This window comes from Panulirus ornatus, chromosome 57 (assembly GCF_036320965.1).
Source record: "Panulirus ornatus isolate Po-2019 chromosome 57, ASM3632096v1, whole genome shotgun sequence".
Classification (NCBI taxonomy): Eukaryota; Metazoa; Arthropoda; class Malacostraca; order Decapoda; family Palinuridae; genus Panulirus; species Panulirus ornatus.
Genome location: NC_092280.1, coordinates 13,521,112 through 13,542,898, shown reverse-complemented (window position 1 = coordinate 13,542,898; position 21,787 = coordinate 13,521,112). Strand labels below are relative to the sequence as shown.

Below are 21,787 nucleotides of genomic sequence, written 5' to 3'. Positions count from 1 at the left end.
GGGGCAAGTATGAAGTCTGTTGTGGATGAGAGAGCTTGGGAAGTGAGTCAGTTGTTGTTCACTGATGATACAGTGCTGGTGGCTGATTCATGTGAGAAACTGCAGAAGCTGGTGACTGAGTTCAGTAAAGTGTGTAAGAGAAGAAAGCTGAGTAAATGTGAATAAGAGCAAGGTTATTAGATACAGTAAGGATGAGGGACAGGTCAATTGGGAGGTAAGTTTGAATGGAGAAAAACTGGAGGAAGTGAAGTGTTTTAGATATCTGGGAGTGGATTTGGCAGCGAATGGAACCATGGTAGTGGAAGTGAATCATTGGGTGGGGAGGGGGCGAAAGTTCTGGGAGCGTTGAAGAATGTGTGGAAGTTGAGAACATTATCTTGGAAAGCAAAAATGGGTAAGTTTGAAGGAACTGTGGTTCCAACAATGTTATATGGTTGCGAGGCGTGGGCTATAGATAGAGTTGTGCGGAGGTGGGAGGATGTGATGGAAATGAGATGTTTGAGGACAATATGTGGTGTGAGGTGGTTTGATTGAGTAAGTAATAATAGGGTAGGAGACCTGTGGTAATAAAAAGAGTGTGGTTGAGAGAGTAGAAGAGGGTGTTTTGAAATGGTTTGGTCACATGCAGAGAATGAGTGAGGAAAGACTGACCAAGAGGATATATGTGTCAGAGGTGGAGGGAATGAGGAGAAGTGGGAGACCAAATTGGAGGTGGAAAGATGGAGTGAAAAAGATTTTGAGTGATCAGGGCCTGAACATGCAGGAGGGTGAAAGGCATTCAAGGAATAGAGTGAATTGGAACGACGTGGTATACCGGGGTTGATGTGCTGTCAATAGATTGAACGAGAGCATGTGAAGCATCTGGGGTAAACCATGGAAAGTTCTGTGGGACCTGGAAGTGGAAAGGGAGCTGTGGTTTTGGTGCATTATTACATGACAGCTAGAGACTGAGTGTGAACGAATGTGGCCTCTGTTGTCCTTTCCTAGCACTACCTCACGCACATGTGGGGGGAGGGGGTTGTTATTTCATGTGTGGCGGTGTGGCGATGGGAATGAATAAAGCCAGACAGTATGAATTAGGTACATGTGTATATACGTATATGTCTGTGTGTATGTACATGTATACATTGAGATGTATAGATATATATATATTTGCGTGTGTGGACGTGTATGTATATACATGTGTATGTGGGTGGGTTGGGCCATGTTTTTTCTATGATACTTAATCACTGCTTGTCACGTCAACAAGGTAGTACAAAGAAACATGCAAAGAATGGCCCAACCACTCATATTCAAATATGTATACATTAATGCCCATACACGCACATATACATATATATACATTTCAACATATAAATATGTACACAGGTACATATTCATACTTGATGCCTAAATCCATTCCCGTTGCCACCCCACCACTCAGGAAACAACATCCCCTCTCCAGCAAGGTAGCACAATGAAAAGACAAAAAGGCCACATTTGTTTACCCTCTGTCTCTAGCTGTCATGTGTAATGCACCGAAACCACAGCTCTCTTTTCGTAACCAGGCTCCACAGACCTTTCCATGGTTTACCCCAGAAGCTACATATGCCCTGGTTCAATCCACTGACAGCACGTCGACCCCGGTATACCACATCATTCCAATTCACTCCGTTCCTTCCATGCCTTTCACCTTCCTGTATGTTCAGGCCCCAATCACTCAAAATCTTTTTCACTCCATCCTTCCACCTTCAATTTAGTCTGCTTCTTGTTCCCTCAACCTCTGAGACATATATCCTCTCGTCAATCTTTCCTCACTCATTCCCTCCATGTGACCAAACCATTTCAATACACCCTCTTCTGCTCTCTCGACCACAATCTTTTTATTACCACACATCTCTCTTCCCCTTTCATTACTTACTTGATCAAACTACCTCTCACCACATACTGTCCTCAAACATTTCATTTCCAACACATCCACCCTGCTCTGCACAACCCTATCTATAGCCCATTCCTCGCAACCATATAACGTTGTTGGAATGACTATTCCTTCAAACATATGTACTGTTGCTCTCTGAGATAACGTACTCACCTTCCACACATTCTTCAATGCTCCCAAAACCTTTGCTCCCTCCCCCACCCTATGACTCACTTCTGCTTCCGTGGTTCCATCCGCTGCTAAATCCACTCCCACGTATATAAAACACTTCACTTCCTCCAGTTTTTCTCCACTCTAACTCACCTCCCAATTCACATGTCCCTCAACCCTACTGAACCCAATACCCTTGTTCTTACTCACATTTCCTCTCAACTTTCTCCTTTCACACACTTTTCCAAACTCATTCACATACCTGTGCAGTTTCTCACTCTATTCATCCACAAGTGCTGTATCATCAGCGAACAACAACTGACTCACTTCCCAAGCCCTCTCATCCACAAGAGACTTTATACTTGCCCCTCTCTCCAAAACTCTTGCATTCACTTCCCTAACCACCTCATCTTTAAACGAATCAAACAACCATCGAGACATCACACTCCCCTGCTGCAAACTGACATTCACTGGAAACCAATCAGTTTCCTCTCTTCCTACTCATACACATGCCTTACATCCTTGGTAAAACTTTTCACTGCTTCTAGCAACATACCTCCCACACCATATACTCTTAATATATTCCACAGAGCATCTCTATCAACTGCATCATATGCCTTCTCCAGATCCATAAATGTTACATAGTAATCCATCTGTTTTCTAAGTATTTCTCATATACATTCTTCAAAGCAAACACCTGATCCACACATCCTCTACCACTTCTGAAACCACACTGCTCTTCCCCAATCTGATGCTCTGTACATGCCTTAACCCTCTCAATCAATACCCTCCCATATAATTTTCTAAGAATTCTAAACAAAAGTATACCTCTGTAATTTGAACACTCACCTTTATCCCCTTTCCCTTTGTAAAATGGCACTATGCATGCATTCCACCAATCCTCAGGCACATCACCATGATCCATACATACACTGAATATCCTTACCAACCAATCAACAACACAGTTACCCCATTTTTTATAAATCCCACTGCAGTACCATCCAAACCTTCTGCCTTACTGGCTTTCATCTTCTGCAAAGCTTTCACTACCTTTTCTCTCTTTACCAAACCATTCTCCCTGACCCTCTCACTTTGCACATCACCTCGACCAAAACACCCTATACCTGCCACTCTATCATCAAATACATTCAACAGATCTTCAAAATACTCACTCTATCTCCTTCTAAATTCATTACTTCTTGTTATTACTGCCCGGCATGCCCTCTTCACCGAGGTTCAAATTTGTTCTCGTTTTATGATTTTGACGATGATGATGATGATAATTCATGTGTGGCGGGGTGGTGATGGCAATGGATGAAGGCAGCAAGTATGAATGTGTACATGTATATATATATATGTCTGTGTATGTATATATACGTATACATTGAAATGTATAGGTATGTATATGTGCATGTGTGGGCGTTTATGTATATACATGTGTATGTGGGTGGGTTGGACCATTCTTTCATCTGTTTCTTTGCATTACCTTGCTAATGCAGGAGACAGCGATTAAGTATAATATAAAAGAAAAAAATATATATCATTCATTCCTAACAATATGCAAACCATAACCATTGAACCAGCCAGAGAGAAAAACTAATCTGACCAATCATTCTGTGCACTTTACAGTGCAGTAACTTTTCTTGTTAAAATCATACATACATATCTAGGTTCTCGCGGAAAAATACAAACATACAAGTCAAAGTCTACCCAAATGATGTATTTAAAATGCTATATCCACACAAACAAACAGGCTTAACTTAAAGGTACATTTTTTGATACTAGTTTGCCATTTCCTGCACTAGTGAGACAGTGCTAAGAACAGATGAAAACGCCTCATTTGCTCACATCCATTCTCTAGCTGAGATCTTAAGTGTACTGCATCAAAACCGTAAGAGGTCCTACAGACCTTTCCATGTTTTTTTTCCTGGGTACTTCATACTCTAAACCTTCTTCAGTCCATCCCTCAATTATCAATTTAGTCTCCCCCTTCTGATACATGTAGCCCCTTTGTCATACTCTCCTCACTTATTCTTTTCATATGTCCAAACTATTTCAGCACATCCCTCCTAGCTCTCTCAACCATCTTATTACCACATATTTCTCTTAATACTCACTCGATCAACCTTCCTTACACATATTTTGTTCTCAAACATTTAATTTCCAACACTACATTCTCATCTACAGACCATACCTTATATCCATACAACATTACTAGCATTGCAATACCTCCCTGATAGCAAACTCTCTAGCCACACATTCCTCAACACTCTAAGAATCTTCACTCACCTATCCACCTAAGACTTGCCTCCAATACCATGTTTCCATTCACTGCCATGTCCCTTGCTTGGTATCTACAACAGCCCACTTCCTCCTTGTTTTCTCCAATCAAACTCACATCTGCACCTATCCTGTCTCCTGTAGTGCCTAACTTAGCTTTTGTTCATATTTACTCTTCATTTTCTCCCTTCATAAACTCACTAATTCAAAAGCAAACTACAGCAGTTTCTCACTTTAATCCTGTGTATGTTAAATGCTTGGGTTAAACAGAACAGTCCTTCTATATGTGTCTTCTTTTTAACTATATATGATTAGAATCTTTCATTGTGAATCCATAAATACAGTGCTCTGGTGCAAATATAAATGGTTTAAGCAAACCCTTCACAATAAAAATAAATGAAAAGAGAAAAATAAATATGTGTATGTGATTGTCATTTGTGTGTTAGAGGAGAGTGAGTTTTACAATTATGTTGCTCCATCTCATAACCCTGAACATAAGTACCATGTCTTTATTCCTATAAGTGTATACATAAATCGTAGCCAAGCCAAGTACCCACTTATCAATCAGCCTCATGGGATGATGAACACCTGGGTTGGGTGAGGGCCAATAACCGTGTCCAGGATGCAAGCCCATGAAAGTCAAAGCTGACTCATGGTCATTAATGTTAACCACTTCACCATGAAGGCACTATATGTGGGTGTGTGTAACTTATGTCACATTTAGAAAGCAGCCTAATCTAATGGTCTTCTCTGATGCTAATAAGGTTTACATCACATCCACTAATCTCTATACTCATGTTTTCATGATCTCTGAAATATCTGCGAAAGACATTACTCTGAATACAATACATTATAAATGAACACTCCAAACAAAATAAACAAACGCAAATATTTATTTATTTATTTATTTATTTTGCTTTGTCGCTGTTTCCCGCGTTAGCGAGGTAGCGCAAGAAAACAAACGAAAGAATGGCCCAACCCGCCCACATACACATGTATATACATACACATCCACACACGCAAATATACATACCTATACATCTCAATGTACACATATATATACACACACAGACATATACATATATACACATGTACATAATTCATACAGTCTGCCTTTACTTGTTCCCATCGCCACCTTGCCACACATGGAATAACAACCCCCTCCCCCCTCATGTGTGCGAGGTAGCGCTAGGAAAAGACAACAAAGGCCACATTCGTTCACACTCAGTCTAGCTGTCATGCAATAATGCACCGAAACCACAGCTCCCTTTCCACATCCAGGCCCCACACACTTTCCATGGTTTACCCCAGATGCTTCACATGCCCTGGTTCAATCCATTGACAGCACGTCGACCCCAGTATACCACATCGTTCCAATTCACTCTATTCCTTGCACGCCTTTCCCCCTCCTGCATGTTCAGGCCCCGATCACTCAAAATCTTTTTCACTCCATCTTTCCACCTCCAATTTGGTCTCCCACTTCTCCTCGTTCCCTCCACCTCTGACACATATATCCTCTTGGTCAATCTTTCCTCCCTCATTCTCTTCATGTGACCAAACCATTTCAAAACACCCTCTTCTGCTCTCTCAACCACACTCTTTTTATTTCCACACATCTCTCTTACCCTTACATTACTTACTCGATCAAACCACCTCACACCACATATTGTCCTCAAACATCTCATTTCCAGCACATCCACCCTCCTGTGCACAGCTCTATCCATAGCCCATGCCTCGCAACCATACAACATTGTTGGAACCACTATTCCTTCAAACATAGCCATTTTTGCTTTCCCAGATAATGTTCTCGACTTCCAAACATTCTTCAAGGCTCCCAGAATTTTCGCCCCCTCCCCGAGATATACATAAGTATACGCATGTAAGTAGGAGAGTTAGCCAGAGAGCGTTATTGGATTACGTGTTAATTGATAGACGCACGAAAGAGAGACTTTTGGATGTTAATGTGCTGAGAGGTGCAACTGGAGGGATGTCTGATCATTATCTTGTGGAGGCGAAGGTGAAGATTTGTGGGGGTTTTCAGAAAAGAAGAGAGAATGTTGGGGTGAAGAGAGTGGTGAGAATAAGTGAGCTTGCGAAGGAGACTTGTGTGAGGAAGTACCAGGAGAGACTGAGTACAGAATGGAAAAAGGTGAGAACAAAGGAGGTAAGGGGAGTGGGGGAGGAATGGGATGTATTTAGGGAAGCATTGATGGATTGCACAAAAGATGCTTGTGGCATGAAAAGAGTGGGAGGTGGGTTGATTAGAAAATGTAGTGAGTGGTGGGATGAAGAAGTAAGATTATTAGTGAAAGAGAAGAAAGAGGCATTTGGACAATTTTTGCAGGGAAAAAATGCAAATGAGTGGGAGAGGTATAAAAGCAAGAGGCAGGAGGTCAGGAGAAAGGTGCAAGAGGTGAAAAAGAGGGCAAATGAGAGTTGGGGTGAGAGAGTATCATTAAATTTCAGGGAGAATAAAAAGATGTTTTGGAAGGAGGTAAATAAAGTGCGTAAGACAAGGGAGCAAATGGGAACTTCAGTGAAAGGGGTTAATGGGGAGGTGATAACAAGTAGTGGTGATGTGAGAAGGAGATGGAGTGAGTATTTTGAAGGTTTGTTGAATGTGTTTGATGATAGAGTGGCAGATATAGGGTGTTTTGGTCGAGGTGGTGTGCAAAGTGAGAGGGTTAGGGAAAATGATTTGGTAAGTAGAGAAGAGGTAGTAAAAGCTTTACAGAAGATGAAAGCCGGCAAGGCAGCAGGTTTGGATGGTATTGCAGTGGAATTTATTAAAAAAGGGGGTGACTGTACTGTTGACTGGTTGGTACGGTTATCTAGTGTATGTATGATTCATAGTGAGGTGCCTGAGGATTGGTGGAATGCTTGCATAGTGCCATTGTACAAAGGCAAAGGGGATAAGAGTGAGTGCTCAAATTACAGAGGTATAAGTTTGTTGAGTATTCCTGGTAAATTATATGGGAGGGTATTGATTGAGAGGGTGAAGGCATGTACAGAGCATCAGATTGGGGAAGAGCAGTATGGTTTCAGAAGTAGTAGAGGATGTGTGGATCAGGTGTTTGCTTTGAAGAATGTATGTGAGAAATACTTAGAAATGCAAATGGATTTGTATGTAGCATTTATGGATCTGGAGAAGGCATATGATAGAGTTGATAGAGATGCTCTGTGGAAGGTTTTAAGAATATATGGTGTGGGAGGCAAGTTGTTAGAAGCAGTGAAAAGTTTTTATCGAGGATGTAAGGCATGTGTACGGGTAGGAAGAGAGGAAAGTGATTGGTTCTCAGTGAAAGTAGGTTTGCGGCAGGGGTGTGTGATGTGTCCATGGTTGTTTAATTTGTTTATGGATGGGGTTGTTAGGGAGGTGAATGCAAGAGTTTTGGAAAGAGGGGCAAGTATGGAGTCTGTTGTGGATGAGAGAGCTTGGGAAGTGAGTCAGTTGTTGTTCGCTGATGATAAGCGCTGGTGGCTGATTCATGTAAGAAACTGCAGAAGCTGGTGACTGAGTTTTGTAAAGTGTGTGAAAGAAGGAAGTTAAGAGTAAATGTGAATTTATTAGGTACAGTAGGGTTGAGGGTCAAGTCAATTGGGAGGTAAGTTTGAATGGAGAAAAACTGAAGGAAGTAAAGTGTTTTAGATATCTGGGAGTGGATCTGGCAGCGGATGGAACCATGGAAACGCAAATAATTTGATCATAAAAAAAGACCAATTAAAAACTTGATGTAATATGATAGCATTCAAAATATACTGATTTCTAATAATAATTATTTTGGAACATCAATTCCATTCTCAATTCAATATGATCCATTACGGTTCTGTCATAATGAATAACTAAGGCTGCTGTCAATACTGAAATCTACACTTCATTCCTTTTTATCAAATTAAATCAATTACTGTGATTATGCTTGTTACAGTAATCTCTAAATTCCAAACAAACTCTATCTTTTGTATATACCATTCCTTGCCTTTAAGGAACCATGGGTAGAATCTCACTCAAAGACTTCAGGTACCAACCTTCTTTACACCTCCATGTGTCAAAGAACCACCAGCAAAACTTAAACAAACACTACAGAGCACAGCAACTAGAATAAAAGAATGTGAGAATAATAATACAGCTCATGTAATACACTACAGAGCACAGCAAGTAAATTAAAAGAATGAGAAGAATAATAAAGCTCACGTAATACACTACAGAGCACAACAAGTAAGATAAAAGAATGTGAGAAGAATAATACAGCTCACGAAATAAATACACACGAGGAAGATCTTGGACAGTAAAGTACAGATGTCCTGAATAATGTATAACTGAATGGAAAAAAGTGAGAGTAATTTCAAACCAAAGATTCCAGAACATGTTCCATACTATATAATGGACTATAATGCATATTTTTCTTTTTCCAAAAGGAGCAGAGAAGGGGTCCAGGTGAGGATATTCCCTCAAAGGCCTAGTCCTCTGTTCTTACCGCTACCTCGCTAACGCGGGAAATGGCGAATAGTATGAAAGAAAAAGATTTATCATTTATTATACTTTGTAAGGAAACAGATGAAAGAATGGCCCAACACACCCACATACATACATTAACACCCACACATGCACATATAGATATCTATACGTTTCAACGTATACATACATATACATACACATGCAGATATTCATACATGTTGCCTTCATCCATTCCCGCCGCCATCCCGCCACACATAAAATGACAACCTCCTCCCCCGTGTGCGCACAAGGTAGTGCTAGGAAAGGTCAGACTCTAGCTGTCATGTGTAATGCACCAAAACCACAGCTCCCTTGACACTTCTAGGCCCTACAAAACTTTCCATGGTTTACCCCAGATGCTTCACATGCCCTGATTCAATCCATTAACAGCACGTCGACCCCAGTATACCACATCATTCCAATTCAATCTATTCCTTGCACGCCTTTCACCCTCCTGTATGTTCAGGTCCCGATCGCTCAAAATCTTTCTCACTCCATCCTTCCACCTTCCATTTGGTCTCCCACTTCGCCTCATGTCCTCCACCTCACACATATATCTCCTTTATCAATCTTTCCTCACTCATTCCCTCCATGTGACCAAACCATTTCAACACACCCTCTTCTGCTCCCTCAACCACACTCTTTATATTACCACACATCTCTCTTACCCTTTCATTACTTACTCGATCAAACCACCTCACACCACATAATGTCCTCACACATCTCATTTCCAACACATCCACCCTTCTCTGCACAACCCTATCTATAGCCCATGCCTCACAACCATATATCATTGTTGGAACCACTATTCCTTCAAACATACCCATTTTTGCTTTCTGAGATAACGTTCTCGCCTTCCACACACTCTTCAATGCTCCCAGAACCTTTGCCCCCTTCCTCATCCTGTGACTCACTTCCGCTTCCATGGTTCCATCCGATGCCAACTCCACTCCCAGATATCTAAAACACTTCTCTTCCACCAGTTTTTCTCTAATGAAACTTACCTCCTACTTAACTTGTCCCTCAACCCTACTGAACCTAATAACCTTGCTCTTATTCACATTCACTCTCAGCTTTCTTCTTTCACACACTTTACCAAACTCAGTCACCAGCTTCTGTAGCTTCTCATCCGAACCAGCCACCAGCGCTGTATCATCAGCGAACAACTGACTCACTTCCCAAGCCCTCTCATCTACAACAGACTGCATACTTGCCCCTATCTCCAAAACTCATGCATTCACCTCCTTAACAACCCTATCCATAAACAAATTAAACAACTATGGAGACATCACGCACCCCTGCTGCAAACCAACATTCACTGGGAACCAATCACTTTCCTCTCTTCCTACTCTTACACATGCCTTAAATCCTCAATAAAAGCTTTTCACTGCTTCAAGCAACTTATCTCCCACACCATATACTCTTAATACCTTCCACAGAGCATCTCTATCAACTCTTATCATATGACTTCTTTAGATCCATAAATGCTACATACAAATCCATCTGCTTTTCTAAGTATTTCTCACATACATTCTTCAAAGCAAACACCTGATCCACACATCCTGTACCACTTCTGAAACCACAATGCTCTTCCCCAATCTGATGCTCTGCTCACTACCCTTTCTAATCTGCCCACCTCCCATGCCTCTCATGCCACAGACATCTTTTGCGTAAGCCATCACTGCTTCCCTAAATATATCCCATTCCTCCCCCACTCCTCTTACCTCCTTTGCTCTCACCTTCTTCCATTCTGCACTCATTCTCTCCTGGTGCTTGCTCACACAAGTCTCCTTTCCTAGCTTGCTCACTCTCACCACTCTCCTCACCTCAACATTCTCTCTTCTTTTCTGAAAACCCCCACAAATCTTCACCTTCGCCTCCACAAGATAATGATCAGACATCCCTCCAGTTGCACCTCTCAGCACATTAACATCCAAATGTCTCTCTTTCACGCACCTATCAATTAACACATAATCCAAAACTTCTATCTGGCCATCTCACCTACTTACATACGTATACTTATGTATATCTCTTTTTAGGGTGTCTTGGTCGAGGTGGTGTGCAAAGTGAGAGGGTTAGGGAAAATGATTTGGTAAACAGAGAAGAGGTAGTAAAAGCTTTGCGGATGATGAAAGCCGGCAAGGCAGCGGGTTTGGATGGTATTGCAGTGGAATTTATTAAAAAAGGGGGGTGACTGTATTATTGACTGGTTGGTAAGGTTATTTAATGTATGTATGACTCATGGTGAGGTGCCTGAGGATTGGCGGAATGCGTGCATAGTGCCATTGTACAAAGGCAAAGGGGATAAGAGTGAGTGCTCAAATTACAGAGGTATAAGTTTGTTGAGTATTCCTGGTAAATTATATGGGAGGGTATTGATTGAGAGGGTGAAGGCATGTACAGAGCATCAGATTGGGGAAGAGCAGTGTGGTTTCAGAAGTGGTAGAGGATGTGTGGATCAGGTGTTTGCTTTGAAGAATGTATGTGAGAAATACTTAGAAAAGCAAATGGATTTGTATGTAGCATTTATGGATCTGGAGAAGGCATATGATAGAGTTGATAGAGATGCTCTGTGGAAGGTATTAAGAATATATGGTGTGGGAGGAAAGTTGTTAGAAGCAGTGAAAAGTTTTTATCGAGGATGTATGGCATGTGTACGTGTAGGAAGAGAGGAAAGTAATTGGTTCTCAGTGAATGTAGGTTTGCGGCAGGGGTGTGTGATGTCTCCATGGTTGTTTAATTTGTTTATGGATGGGGTTGTTAGGGAGGTAAATGCAAGAGTTTTGGAAAGAGGGGTAAGTATGAAGTCTGTTGGGGATGAGAGAGCTTGGGAAGTGAGTCAGTTGTTGTTCGCTGATGATACAGCGCTGGTGGCTGATTCATGTGAGAAACTGCAGAAGCTGGTGACTGAGTTTGGTAAAGTGTGTGAAAGAAGAAAGTTAAGAGTAAATGTGAATAAGAGCAAGGTTATTAGGTACAGTAAGGTTGAGGGTCAAGTCAATTGGGAGGTAAGTTTGAATGGAGAAAAACTGGAGGAAGTAAAGTGTTTTAGATATCTGGGAGTGGATCTGGCAGCGGATGGAACCATGGAAGCGGAAGTGGATCATAGGGTGGGGGAGGGGCGAAAATCCTGGGAGCCTTGAAGAATGTGTGGAAGTCGAGAACATTATCTCGGAAAGCAAAAATGGGTATGTTTGAAGGAATAGTGGTTCCAACAACGTAGTATGGTTGCGAGGCGTGGGCTATGGATAGAGTTGTGCGCAGGAGGATGGATGTGCTGGAAATGAAATGTTTGAGGACAATGTGTGGTGTGAGGTGGTTTGATCGAGTAAGTAACGTAAGGGTAAGAGAGATGTGTGGAAATAAAAAGAGCGTGGTTGAGAGAGCAGAAGAGGGTGTTTTGAAATGGTTTGGGCACATGGAGAGAATGAGTGAGGAAAGATTGACCAAGAGGATATATGTGTCGGAGGTGGAGGGAACCAGGAGAAGTGGGAGACCAAATTGGAGGTGGAAAGATGGAGTGAAAAAGGTTTTGTGTGATCGGGGTCTGAACATGCAGGAGGGTGAAAGGAGGGCAAGGAATAGAGTGAATTGGATCGATGTGGGATACCGGGGTTGACGTGCTGTCAGTGGATTGAATCAGGGCATGTGAAGCGTCTGGGGTAAACCATGGAAAGCTGTGTAGGTATGTATATTTGCGTGTGGACGTATGTATATACATGTGTATGGGGGTGGGTTGGGCCATTTCTTTCGTCTGTTTCCTTGCGCTACCTCACAAACGCAGGGGACAGCAACAACAAAAAAAAAAAAAATCTTTTTAAACCAGGCATTCCCAATCACCAGTCCTTTTTCAGCACACAAATCTACAAGCTCTTCACCATTTCCAACACTGAACACCCCATGTATACCAATCATTTCCTCAACTGCCACATTACTCACCTTTGCATTCAAATCACCCATCACTATAACCAGGTCTTGTGCATCAAAACTACTAACACACTCACTCAGCTGCTCCCAAAACACTTGCCTCTCATGATCATTCTTCTCATGCCCAGGTGCATATGCACCAATAATCACACATCTCTCTCCATCCACTTTCAGTTTTACCCATATCAATCTAGAGTCTACTTTCTTACATTCTAACATATACTCTGACAACAACTGTTTCAGGAGTAGTGCTACGCCTTCCCTTGCTCTTGTCCTCTCATCAACCCCTGGCTTTACTCCCAAAATATTCCCAAACCACTCTTCTCCTTTACCCTTGAGCTTTGTTTCACTCAGAGCCAAAATATCCAGGTTCCTTTCCTCAAACATACTACCTATCTCTCCTTTTTTCTCATCTTGGGTACATCCACACACATTTAGACACCCCAATCAGAGCCTTCGAGGAGGATGAGCACTCCCCACGTGACTCCTTCTTCTGTTTCCCCTTTTAGAAAGTTAAAATATCCCTGGGGATAGGGGAGAAAGAATACTTCCCATGCATTCCTCATGTGTCGTAGAAGGTGACTAAAGGGGACGGGAGTGGGGGCTAGAAACCCTCCCTCCTTTTATTTCAACTTTCTAAAAGGGGAAGTAAATCAAATCAATAAATCAAATACAATATATACACCTGCTTAGGACTGAGGTGCTTGTTAGCGACGAGTTTCGCAATTTTGTCCACATACTCAGCAGCGCATTCGTGGTTTGCATACCACTTTTTTCCGCACACTTTTTTTATGGAAATTCCATGACACTTCTTAAATCTTTGAAGCCATCCTTCAATCTAATCATGCTCATGTTGTAATTAAAGTTCTTTATGGAACAACTTAGTCTTGTCCATTATCATGCTTCCTGACAAGTCCACTCCATCATTTTGACGCTGTTGAAACCATTCCATCGTCACTTGATCATGCTCAATACTCTTACCGTCTTTCATAATTTTTCCAGTCATCATTTGCTTCTTGGAATCGCTGTCTGCATAGAATTTCAATATTTTCTGCCTTTGCTTCTTTATATCAATAATAGGTCATGAACTAATACTGTAGATGTCACACAGCTTATGTACCGAAACACTACGGTCCATTTTTTTTCAACAATCCTACTTTATCTTAGATCAATATGGATGGTGTTTACGTTTGACACTATGACTGACACTCTCATATGTCTTAGAAGCCATAGCTAGGGTTAAATTTAAGCAAAATAAGCTAAGAATCTCACAGAATTGTGGTATCACCACCAATAAGTGCAGCGTAAAGAATGTAAATAAGCACGCCGTACACACAATGCCATCTATGGCCGCCCAGTAAACTAGTCTGGTGGCCATGGTAATTTCAAGTTCCCTCACATAATTTTGTCTGGACTAAAGGTGCCGAACCATCAACTGTTTATGATATAAAGAAGCAAAGGGAGAAAATATTGATATCCTATGCAGACAGCAATTCCAAGAAGCAAATGACAATTAGAAAAACTATGAAAGACCATAAAACTATGAAAACCATAAAGGAGCTGCCGAGTATGTGGACGAATTTGCGAAACTCGTAGCTGACGAGCACCTCAGTCCTGAGCAGGTGTATAATGCAGACAAAACTACATTATTCTGGTGATGCACACCCAGGAAAACACTAACAACAGAAGACAAAGAAGACCCCACTGGATTCAAACAATCTAAGGACAGACTTACCATCTTAGGGTGCTCAAACATTTAATATTTGTTTCATTTTAATTTCTAACAGTCCATGGTATACTTTAGACACATGGGAGATGTATAATTAGTGGGTTAGAGGTGTGCTGATGAATTATTTTTACGTGACCATGGTTGTTCCGGTAAAATGGTTAATCCGGTAAGGCTTTGGAACCAAGAATGCTGGAAAATTGGTGGTGCACCTGTAATAGAAACTGTACATAACACTCCATAGTCCAGGAATATTCTTAGTGGAATTCTAGCAATAGGATGAGCCTAAAAATCTCCCAAGTTTTCACTACAATGAAGAGTGTCAGGCAATTTTTGCCTGCTTTACATCCTAAAGCCTGCTTGTCTTTAACCCCACTTACCTATATATACTTATGTATGTCCCCTTTTTCCAAACTAATTATTCCTAATCACCATTCCTTTTGAGCATATAACTCCACAAACTGTTCCCTAATTTCATTCAAACAGTACCCCTTGCCCCCTTATCATAACCTCAACTAAATCACCATCTACTCAGATTCAAAGAACACACCATTTCTCACACCAAAACTTCTCTTCCTCATTCCTTCATGACCAAGTGCATAAGCACTACCAATCAGGCACCTCTTATAATCCACTTTCATTTCCACTCACATCAGTCTGGGGCTCATTTCCTTACACTTGTACATACATTCCTAAAACTCCTCTTTTGCCACAAGTGCCAACCCTCTTTCACTCATCCTCACACAAGCCCCAAGCTTCACCACTGGGATCCCAAAACATTCTTCCCTCTTTTTCAGCTGTTGCTTCACTCATAGAAGGACATCCAGTTTCCTCTTCTCAAACACACTATGGCACTTATCTCTCCCTTATCATCATCCTAGCCACATCCACATGTATTCACACACTCCAGCCTGAGCCTTTGAGAGGGGGGGGGGGGGGGGGTTTAGCACTCCATTCTTGACTCCTACAGTTCCAATTTTTTGAAAATGAGGGTGTGAGGAGGAAATGTTCCTAGCCCCTCTCTCATACCCTTTTTGGGGCAGTGTGGCTTCTGGTGGGTGTATGTCTGGTGTACCTACTTATCTAGGAGTTTCTACTATGAGATTTTGCCATGGCAGCAGAGCAAGTGTGTTGTCCTCAACACTTAATTGTATGCTGAAAATAGACATTTCTCTTAAATGCATTTCATTGTCCCAGCACTTGCCTTGCTTGGTGCTTAATGCTGCTTTTACTAACAGCTAAATCCTCTAGTATAGTTATCTAAGTTCACCTATGATTTTTTTTGGAAGGCAAATTCCATTACATCTGAAGCTTTTCCAAGGATCACTTATAAATGAAAAATCAGTGAAAGTAATAGAAAACTACCTTTTTCCTATATGGATAAAGGTGTTCAGGGAATAGCAAAGACTTCAATGAATCAGGTGGAAATAACTCCACGGTCACCTGGCATTACTCAAAACACAAGGTGAGAAATGGGGTTTGCATGAGGCACAAGCTGGTCTCCCCACACTCATTATGCTCAATAATTTTCAGCTTTTCAGCATGCTAAGGCATTTCCTTAATCTCGTAGCACATGCAACACTAATAGAGCTCTTCTCTGACATGATTTAATAAAAAATACAGGCGTCCCTAATATTAAGGAAAACACTGCAACTGCATGAGAACATGGGAATAAAGTGCTTATGAATTGACCAAGCAGGGACTTATCTCAGACTGTTGGGCAATGAAAAAGCCATGCGTTGCATCATTCTGAAAATTCTATTCATATTACCTTTATGAATGTAAAGGCAAAATAAATGATACTGCACCATTAAATTGTTATTTATATTTTATCATTTATTATTTTATATTTTATTATACTTTGTCGCTGTCTCCCGCGTTTGCGAGGTAGCGCAAGGAAACAGACGAAAGAAATGGCCCAAACCCCCCCCATACACATGTATATACATCCGTCCACACGCAAATATACATACCTACACAGCTTTCCATGGTTTACCCCAGACGCTTCACATGCCCTGCTTCAATCCACTGACAGCACGTCAACCCCGGTATACCACATCGCTCCAATTCACTCTATTCCTTGCCCTCCTTTCACCCTCCTGCATGTTCAGGCCCCGATCACACAAAATCTTTTTCACTCCATCTTTCCACCTCCAATTTGGTCTCCCTCTTCTCCTTGTTCCCTCCACCTCCGACACATATATCCTCTTGGTCAATCTTTCCTCACTCATCCTCTCCATGTGCCCAAACCACTTCAAAACACCCTCTTCTGCTCTCTCAACCACGCTCTTTTTATTTCCACACATCTCTCTTACCCTTACGTTACTCACTCGATCAAACCACCTCACACCACACATTGTCCTCAAACATCTCATTTCCAGCACATCATCCTCCTGCGCACAACTCTATCCATAGCCCACGCCTCGCAACCATACAACATTGTTGGAACCACTATTCCTTCAAACATACCCATTTTTGCTTTCCGAGATAATGTTCTCGACTTCCACACATTCTTCAAGGCCCCCAGGATTTTCGCCCCCTCCCCCACCCTATGATCCACTTCCGCTTCCATGGTTCCATCCGCTGCCAGATCCACTCCCAGATATCTAAAACACTTCACTTCCTCCAGTTTTTCTCCATTCAAACTCACCTCCCAATTGACTTGACCCTCAACCCTACTGTACCTAATAACCTTGCTCTTATTCACATTTACTCTTAACTTTCTTCTTCCACACACTTTTCCAAACTCAGTCACCAGCTTCTGCAGTTTCTCACATGAATCAGCCACCAGCGCTGTATCATCAGCGAACAACAACTGACTCACTTCCCAAGCTCTCTCATCCCCAACAGACTTCATACTTGCCCCTCTTTCCAAAACTCTTGCATTTACCTCCCTAACAACCCCATCCATAAACAAATTAAACAACCATGGAGACATCACACACCCCTGCCGTGAACCTACATTCACTGAGAACCAATCACTTTCCTCTCTTCCTACACGTACACATGCCTTACATCCTCGATAAAAACTTTTCACTGCTTCTAACAACTTTCCTCCCACACCATATATTCTTAATACCTTCCACAGAGCATCTCTATCAACTCTATCATATGCCTTCTCCAGATCCATAAATGCTACATACAAATCCATTTGCTTTTCTAAGTATTTCTCACATACATTCTTCAAAGCAAACACCTGATCCACACATCCTCTACCACTTCTGAAACCACACTGCTCTTCCCCAATCTGATGCTCTGTACATGCCTTCACCCTCTCATTCAATACCCTCCCATATAATTTACCAGGAATAATCAACAAACTTATACCTCTGTAATTTGAGCACTCACTCTTATCCCCTTTGCCTTTGTACAATGGCACTAAGCACGCATTCCGCCAATCCTCAGGCACCTCACCATGAGTCATACATACATTAAATAACCTTACCAACCAGTCAACAATACAGTCACCCCCTTTTTTAATAAATTCCACTGCAATACCATCCAAACCTGCTGCCTTGCCGGCTTTCATCTTCCGCAAAGCTTTCACTACCTCTTCTCTGTTTACCAAATCATTTTCCCTAACCCTCTCACTTTGCACACCACCTCGACCAAAACACCCTATATCTGCCACTCTATCATCAAACACATTCAACAAACCTTCAAAATACTCACTCCATCTCCTTCTCACATCACCACTACTTGTTATCACCTCCCCACTTGCGCCCTTCACCGAAGTTCCCATTTGCTCCCTTGTCTTACGCACTTTATTTACCTCCTTCCAGAACATCTTTTTATTCTCCCTAAAATTTAATGATACTCTCTCACCCCAACTCTCATTTGCCCTTTTTTTCACCTCTTGCACCTTTCTCTTGACCTCCTGTCTCTTTCTTTTATACATCTCCCACTCAATTGCATTTTTTCATTTTATCATTTATTTTTTCTATTACATTCTGTTGCAGTCTCACGTGTTAGTGAGGTAGCACAAGGAAACAGACGAAAGAATGGCCCAACCCACCCACATACACATGTACATACATATATGTCCACACATGCACATATACATGCCTATACATTTCAATGTATACATATATATACATACACAGACATATACATATATACACATGTACATAATTCATACTTGCTGCCTCTATTCATTCCTGTCGCCACCCCACCACACATGAAATGACACCCCCCTCCCCCGCACGCACACGAGGTAGCGCTCGGAAAAGACAACAAAGGCCACATTCATTCACACAGTCTCTAGCTGTCATATATAATGCACCAAAACCACAGCTCCCTTTCCACATCCAGGCCCCAAAAAACTTTCCATAGTTTACCTCGGACGCTTCACATGCCCTGGTTCAATCCATTGACAGCACATTGGCCCAGTATACTACATCGTTCCAATTCACTCTATTCCTTGCATACCTTTCACCCTTCTACATGTTCAGGCCCCGATCGCTCAAAATCTTTTTCGCTCCATCCTTCCATCTCCAATTTGGTCTCCCACTTCTCCTTGTTCCCTCCACCTCTGACACATATATCCTCTTTGTCAATCTTTCCTCACTCATTTTCTCCATGTGACCAAACCTTTTCAATACACCCTCTTCTGCTCTCTCAACCACACTATTCTATTACCACGCATCTCTCTTACCCTTTCATTACTTACTCGATCAAACCACCTCACACCACATATTGTTTTCAAACATCTCATTTCCAACACATCCACCCTCCTCCGCACAACCCTATTTATAGCCCGCGCCTCGCAACCATATAACATTGTTGGAACCGCTATTCCTTCCAACATACTCATTTTTGCTTTCTGAGATAATGCTCTCAACTTCCACACATTCTTCTCCGCTCCCAGAACCTTTGCCCATTCCCCCACCCTGTGACTCGCTTCCATGGTTCCATCCGCTGCCAAGTCCACTCCCAGATATCTAAAACAATTCACTTCCTCCAGTTTTCTCCATTCAAACTTTCCTCCCAACTGACTTGTCCCTCAACCCTAATGTACCTAAAAACTTTGCTCTTATTCACATTTACTCTCAGCTTTCTTCTCTGACACTTTTTACCAAACTCAGTCACCAGCCTCTGCAGTTTCTCACATGAATCAGCCACCAGTACTGTATCATCAGCAAACTACAACTGACTCACTTCCCAAGCCCTGTCATCCACAACGGACTGCATACTTGCCCCTCTCTCTAAAACTCTTGCATTCACCCCCATAACAACCCAATCCATGAACAAATTAAACAACCATGGAGACATCACACACCCCTGCTGCAAACTGACATTCTCTGGGAACCAATCACTTTCCTCTCTTCCTACACGTACACATGCCTTACATCCTCGATAAAACCTTTTCACTGCTTCTAACAACTTGCCTCCCACACCATATACTCTTAATACCTTCCACAGAGCATCTCTATCAACTCTATCATATGCCTTCTCCCGATTGTTGTGAATGTTTAAATCTATGTATTTATGTGTACAGAAAACATTATTTGTTAGCAAATGAAAAAAAAAAATACACCAAGGTACAGTGCATCACACTGTCATCTGCTCTCTTGATGCTTAGCATCCCAGACTGAGGTCAGGAACTAGAAGACCATTCTAATACATCTGAAACTCATTCCACTGGGTTCTTAACTTACTGGACCAAGTCTACAACGTAACAGAATTTGAAAAAAATTCCATCAAATCCCAAAGTTAGTCTAGTGGGGTCCAAAGGGTCTGTGAGAAGCTGAATTCTGATACAATGGATTCCATAAGACAAGTGGTTTGCTGTATATCTTAAATACTTTGATGATAATTATCAAAAACATAGTACCTGCAGAGGAAGTAAGGGTATAATAAGAACATGAACTCAATAAAGAGAAAAAAGCGTCATTACAAAGGTTTCCTCTATCATCAGGAGGTGATGAACACATCATTCAAATCCCCTGTAAGCACTCAATTAGCACAGGAATAAGTTAGCACAATGGTAATAATACAACTTTCTGTGATCTTTCTGTTATCAAATAAGAATTTTTTTGTTTACGATGCAGTAGAATTTCTGGATCATGCCCGCCATATAAGGGTTAAGATACTTTTATTGTAGTTTCAAGGAGAGGGCAGAGTACAACTGAAATAACTTTTTGACCAACTTATACACTGATATCATCAAAATCAACCCTCTAAGAGGCTCCAGCTGACTCACTTGCCCAAATCTTTGCCCCACCAATGACCATACATACAGCAAGAGCTTCTGGAGTCAACATATAATGAATACCATGTTTATCTAGTATACTGCTCTCCTTCCTGCTAAACAGTCTTAACCCTTGACATACTAGCTACATTTCTCAAGTACTTGTGTTTTATAATAAAATATGCTTGTGTACTGTATAAGGATATTACGGAAAAAAAATCTAATTCCGTTTTAATAAAATCATGAACATAAAAACAAAGGTCCTTGGAAGTCCAAAAAAATCAATGAACACCATTTTCCCTTGAAAGTCTTAGTATTGGTATTCTCAAGTTTTGGTACTTGTGGTATTTTCCAGAAAAGTAGCCTTCTCCAAATGGGTTGAGATCACCTGTGTAGTGCCCCAAGATTCTGTTCTGGGAAGTTTACTCCTCTTGATCTATGTGAATGACTTGAAAATAAGCAAGAAACTTGTTGAAAGGATGTAAAGAGAAACTTTTTACAGTATAGGTGTTTTGGAAGGAGAGAAATAAAGTGCATAAGACAAGGGAACAAATGGGAATATCAGTGAAGGGGGTTAATGGGGAGGTGATAACAAGTAGTGGTGATGTGAGAAGGAGATGGAGCGAGTATTTTGAAGGTTTGTTGAATGCGTTTGATGATAAGAGTGGCAGATATAGGGTGTTTTGGTCGAGGTGGTGCGCAAACTGAGAGGGTTAGGGAGAATGATTTGATAAAGAGAGAAGACGTACTAAAAACTTTGTGGAAGATGAAAGCCAGCAAGGCAGCGGGTTTGGATGGTATTGCAGTGGAATTTATTAAAAAAGGGGGTGACTGTATTGTTGACTGGTTGGTAAGGTTATTTAATGTATGTATTACTCATGGTGAGGTGCCTGAGGATTGGCAGAATGCTTGCACAGTGCCATTGTACAAAGGCAAAGGGGATACGAGTGAGTACTCAAATTACAGAGGTATTAGTTTGTTGAGTATTCCTGGGAAGTTGTATGGGAGGGTACTGATTGAGAAGGTGAAGGCATGTACAGAGCATCAGATTGGGGAAGAGCAGTATGGTTTCAGAAGTGGTACAGGATATGTGGATCAGGT

General features: G+C 41.5%; 1 protein-coding gene across 1 annotated transcript in view; it reads right to left on the bottom strand.

Annotated features, from left to right (window-relative positions):
• LOC139766182 (piwi-like protein Ago3) overlaps positions 1-21,787 on the bottom strand; it is a 471,290-nt gene that overhangs the window by 47,829 nt on the left and 401,674 nt on the right. The window lies entirely within an intron of this gene.